The sequence below is a fragment of the Peromyscus maniculatus genome, chromosome 13, assembly GCF_049852395.1.
Source record: "Peromyscus maniculatus bairdii isolate BWxNUB_F1_BW_parent chromosome 13, HU_Pman_BW_mat_3.1, whole genome shotgun sequence".
NCBI classification, from domain to species: domain Eukaryota; kingdom Metazoa; phylum Chordata; class Mammalia; order Rodentia; family Cricetidae; genus Peromyscus; species Peromyscus maniculatus.
In genome coordinates, this window is record NC_134864.1 from 54,265,667 (window position 1) to 54,271,666 (window position 6,000).

Consider the following 6,000-nt stretch of genomic DNA (forward strand, 5'->3'; position numbering starts at 1 on the left):
TGGTGACATATAAATGAACAGAAATGGGGTCAGTTTAAGCGTAAGAGCTAGTCAGTAGTAAGCCTGAGTTAATGGCCGAGCAGTTTTAATTAATATAAGCTTCTGTGTGTTTGCTTGGGTCTGAGCAGCTGCAGGACCAGGTGGGACACAGAAAAACTCCAACTACAGATGGCCTTAGATTCCTGATCCTCCTTCATCCAGCCCCTGAATGTTAAGAATACCAGCCTGGGCCAGGCGGTGGTGGCGCACGCCTTTAATTCCAGCACTTGGGAGGCAGAGGTAGGCAGATCTCTGTGAGTTCAGGGCCAGCCTGGTCTACAGAGTGAGTTCCAGGACAGCCAGGGCTACACTGAGGAACCCTGTCTCAGGGATATGTATGTATGTATGTATGTATGTATGTATGTATGTATTATGTACTATGTATTATGTATAATGGTTAGAATTGGACAGTTGGGTACCTTGGAATGGTTCTGTCTTTAAGGTTGAACGGAAATGAATAAGAACGTCATTTATTCTAATCCTTGACTTCATTATCTTCTGTTGAAGAATCAGCAAACAAACTGATGTACTGTTTTTAGTGTTCTGGTTTCTCTCTGAAGACAATTCTTGTTTGTCAAGGATCAAGAAAATCAACATTCCCCTCTGCTTGAACCCCACTCTTCTCAGGAGAAGACTCAGATTTGACACTTTCTCCCCAAAGTTGAAATGTGAATTACTTACGAAGTCATAGGCAAGAAGCGATTTGTCTGTCTGTTTAAAAAAGGCACAGCTTAAAAAAAGAGTGTGTGTCTACCATGTGTAAGGTAATCCCAGTACAGTGCAATAAGAACACATGAACTTCAGAAAATGAAATTATCCACAGACTTATTTGCTTTGGGGTTTGCTTAACTCTTTATAAGAAAGAAATATGTTTTAAAAAAAATTTTTTTTTCTGGAGCTGAGGACCGAACCCAGGGCCTTGTGCTTGCTAGGCAAGCGCTCTACCACTGAGCTAAATCTCCAACCCCTTTAAAATGTTTTAATTGTGTATGAGAGAGAGAGATAGAGAGACAGAGACAGACAGACAGACAGACAGACAGACAGACAGAAAGTATTTTGCCTGTGCACCAGGTGCATGCAGTGCTCATGGGTACCAGAGACCAGAAGTAGGTGTCGGATGCCCTGGAAGTAAAGTTACAGATGTTTGTAAGCTGCCATGTGGGTGCTGGGAATTGAACAGCCAGTGCTCTTAACCTCTAAGCCGTGTTTCCAATTCCCAAGAAAATGGGTTTTTATGAGTCTTATTTTTCTTCTGTAGTTTTTTAAAACTCCTTTAATTTTAATAGAACCATCTCCATCCTTCTACAAATGTTTCTAAAATGAGATTGCACAGAACTTATATACCACTGAATTGATCATTATGACTGTTATGAATTATTATGTGGCAGGGGGCGGGGGACCCCTGAGGGTATCCCATGTGCAGGAAAACATGCTGGGCAGATGCAGCATGGGCCTGGGCAGATGCGTGCCAGCTGGTGCAGGGGTTGGCATGTCTGGAGAGCCCCTTGGCCCAGGCAGGAGGAAAGAAACTGCAAAATATGCTCGAAAATGGGTGAGGTCAAAATGGGCTCCAGACACTGTTAAGTTTTCATAGGCAGTGGTAAGGCCATATGACCTGTCTGTTTTGACCTTATTTAAGATAGTGGCTTGACCATGTGATTGCCCTTATTTAAGATGGTGCCTTGCCAGGCAGTGGTGGCACATGCCTTTAATCCCAGCACTCAGGAGGCAGAGCCAGGCAAAGATCTCTGTGAGTTCGAGGCCAGCCTGGTCTACAGAGTGAGTTCCAGGACAGAGAAAACCTGTCTCCAAAAAAAAAAAAAAAGAAAAAGTGCCTTGATCACATGATTGCCCTTATTTAAAATGGCACCGCCTGACCATGTGATCACTCCTATCCAATATGGCACCTGCCCACATGTTCATGTGTTGGTTTTTTTGTTTTGTTTTGTTTTGTTTTAAATAAACTGAGCAGATAAGGAACAGATAAGTTTAAGCATTTAAAAATCAGAAAGAAATATAGATGGCCATGTCAATCACACATTTCCATTCGCACACGGGAAAGAGACTTTGTGAAAGAAAGGAGGAGAAAGTTTTTCTGGGAAACTTTTACGGTTAATGCATTGGAGCTCAAGGAGTAGCTGTACAGCTGGACGGGAGAGAGGGACCTGATAAGAGAAAGCTTGAAAGTGGGGTACCCCCCTTCCATCTTTCGGACCGCTGGCAGAGGCTGCAAAGGTCCTGTAAAATACCAGGATGTGGAGTGGCGGTAAGCACCCATTTTGATTGGTATCTGGGACCAAGTCTGACTGCAAAGGCGGATAGTTAAGCCCTTATGGAGATAGGCACATATTCCATGAACGAGGTAGAGAAAATCCAAGGGCTGGGATCTCTAGCGTCCCAGAAATTCGGTGAGGACGCACAAGAAGGCACAAGCTGCTCAGTGTGGACCATTGTCCAAAAAGCAGGGGCTGATGGGCTAGGAGCCCGAGTGAGACACAAGCCATCTCCACGTGCTGTCTCATAGGAACGGGGGCTGAAAGGGCCTACATCCTGAAAGACGAGTACCAGCGAGCAAAACGAGATAAATCTGACCTCCAGCATCCCAGAGGGTCAGCGAGGAACGAAAGGCCCAAGATAGCCAGTGGACCATCATAACAAAGGCTATGGGCCGTGGAATCCAGTGGGCACAAGCCACGGGGTCCTGTTGGGTGGTACAGGATCCCAGAGCTCCTCAGACTGCTTGCTGGCGGGCAGTAGAAAGCAATGGTATTGCCCCACATTGAGCGCCAATGTTATGAATTATTATGTGGAGCGGGGACCCCCGAGGGTATCCTGTGTGTGCAGGAAAGCACGCTGGGCAGATGCAGCGGCAGGCTGGGCAGAGGCATGCCTTGCAGGCATGGTGGAGGCTGTACATGGTGACCAGTAATTCACAACCCAGACGCTGCATCCATGCGGAGAGTTTATTATATTAGAGAGATGAAGAGAAAGATAGGAAAGAGAGAGACAGAGAGAAAGAGAAAGAAGAGAGAGAGGTCAAGAGTGAGCAAGCACCTCGTGGGAGGAAAAGCAGAAGAGAGAGAGGAAGGGGAGGAGTTTTCCCTAGAATGGGGCTTTTACATCAGGATGCAGGGCGGCACCAAAGGGGTGGGATTGGAAGGGGTGGGTCAGAATATTAACAAAGACCGTAAAGTCTTTCCACTTTAAAATGGAAGAAATGAATAAAAGGTGAAAAAATAAAATAAAATGGAAAAATTTAAAAAATAAATAAAAAATAAAAAATGGAAGAAATGGAAATTGTATGTATATTCTATATAACAATGCAAGAATATGCACATAAAATACCAGAGGGCAAAACAAATACATGATATGCAGGGCAGGTGGTGGCTTTAGTCCCAGCTCTCGGGAAGCAGAGGCAGGCGGATCTCCATGAGTTTGAGGCCAGCCAGGTCCACAGAGTGAGTTCCAGGACAACCAGGGCTACAGAGAGAAACTCAGTTTCAAAAAAACAATAAGTAAATAAATGATAATGGAATAACATTTTTAAGGTAGGATTTGTAGAGGTGTTATTTTCCCCCAAGAAATATGGAATTCTGATTTCCTACTTAAGAAGAGGATTATCAGAGCTTAAATTGCTGATCAATGATGTGTAATTAAACCTGGCTGCTCGTTTACCTTAGATCCTCAAGGCTCGCTGGCTTGTGCACTCTGATCCTGGAACAGGGAAAGTACCTCAGCACCCCAACTTGCCTCTCCGTTGGGACAGTGATATCTGGCCCAGATTTCAGCAGGCCGTCACGTTGTCTCCTATCAAGCTGCCTGCACAGTCTCTCTTATATGTCTTGCATATGTCTCCAACCTGGACCAGGATTCATCATCCCCTGGACACTCACTGGTCTGAATCAAAACTCCAGAAGTCACCTTAGCTCTTCCTCTAGCCTACAAGAAAACCAGTATACCATTCTACCTTATTGTTTGACTTCCTGAAACTCATGTGAAAGGAACATCCTCTACACTTGCACCCCTTTTAGACAGACCTCTGTTTCCCTGCATTCACCCAGCCAGTCTTCCTAGACAATCTCTGCTGTAGCCTACTTTCCCAAGCACCCCACTGATCCAAACTTCCTCCCCCATCTCCACCACAGTTTATCCCCTCCACCTACCCATATTGTTTACTTTTGCTTTGTCTTATTTATTTATTTATTTTGAGACAGAGTCTCTCCATTGTGTAGCTCTGACTTCCAAGAACTCACTGTGTAGACCAGGCTGGCCTTGAACTCACAAAGATCCACCTGCCTCCGCCTCCCGAGCTCTGAAATTAAAGCTGTGCATCATCACACACAGCTTAGTGTGGTTCTGAAGACCTGAACTTGAGCAAAGTGACGCATGCAAGCCTTCGATCCCCGAGCTAGGGAGGCCAAGGCAGGAGGCTCATGGATTTGAGGCGCACTTGGACTCCAGAGCATTAACAACACACACATCCACAGATTAACTTGGGGCTGAGGTTGGAGGGCTCAGAGGTAGAGTGCTCACCTACCATGTTCAAGCTCCAGGTCTCAGGCCCAGCACCACAAAACAAACAGAAAACAACCCACACGAGACGCCACCTTACCGCCCACACAGCTTTCTTTGTCTTCAGATGACGCCCAGTGCTGAGGCTTTCCACACCTCTCTTGTCCTCCTCTGCCTAACTCTTCCTCAGTAGGCTCCAGCCACACAGACGTCCCCAAATTCCGGGTACCCTCATCCTGAGGCCTTCACACTTACTATTTCCTCTGCTTGGAGCCACACCTGCCTCTCGTCACCTGCTCCAGTCTTAATTGCTTTTCTAAACCAGGGGGGCCTGGGTTGCTGACTCTCTCCAGTTCATTCCCCTGTATTCACAGGAGCATCACGCATCCCTGCTGTGGCCATGACAACACAATTATTACTCGGTCATCACAGTTCCCTCTCAATGTTCAGCGTTCAGTTCATTCATTCGTTCAACAAACACTCACCGGAGCCTTCGACGCATCAACTCTACAGCAGTGGACAACTCCACATGCTCCATGCCTCGTGGACTTAGCAATGAGCAAGTGAACAAGGCATACACGTGTGCACACACATAAGCACATGTAAATGATGGCCCATGGCAAAATTCTCCGAAGAAAATTGCCCCGTGCCAAAAGAGAACAATGGAGATCTAACTAAAGGGGGTAAAAAGTCCTTTCTCAAGGTGTGATTTTTTTTCCCCCCGAGTCAGGATTTCTCTGTGTAGTTTTGGTGCCTGCCCTGGATCTCACTCTGTAGACCAGGCTGGCCTCGAACTCACAGAGATCCACCTGCCTCTGCCTCCTGAGTGCTGGGATTACAGGCGTGTGCCACCACCGCCCAGTCTCGAGGTATGATTTTTTTTTTATTTAAAGATTTATTTATTTATTTATTCATTATGTATACAGCATGTATGACTGCAGGCCAGAAGAGGGCACCAGATCTCATTACAGATGGTTGTGAGCCACCATGTGGTTGCTGGGAATTGAACTCAGGACCTCTGGAAGAGCAGTCAGTGCTCTTAACCTCTGAGCCATCTCTCTAGCCCTCAAGGTATGATTTTTAAGATGAGACTTAACAGATGGAGCTATCATGAAAGAACATTCCAGACAAAATAGCTGTTTGGAACTCAAGGAAAGAAAATCTGAGCCGGGCGGTGGTGGTGCACGCCTTTAATCCCAGCACTGGAGAGGCAGAGGCAGGCAGATCTCTGTGAGTTCGAGGCCAGCCTGGTCTACAGAGTGAGATCCAGGGCAGGCACCAAAACTACTCAGAGAAACCCTGTCTCTAAAAATAGAAAGAAAGAAAAAAGAAAGAAAGAAAGAAAGGAAGGAAGGAAGGAAGGAAGGAAGGAAGGAAGGAAGGAAGGAAGGAAGGAAGGAAGGAAGGAAGAAAGAAAGAGAAAGAAAGAAAAGAAAAAAGAAAATCTGG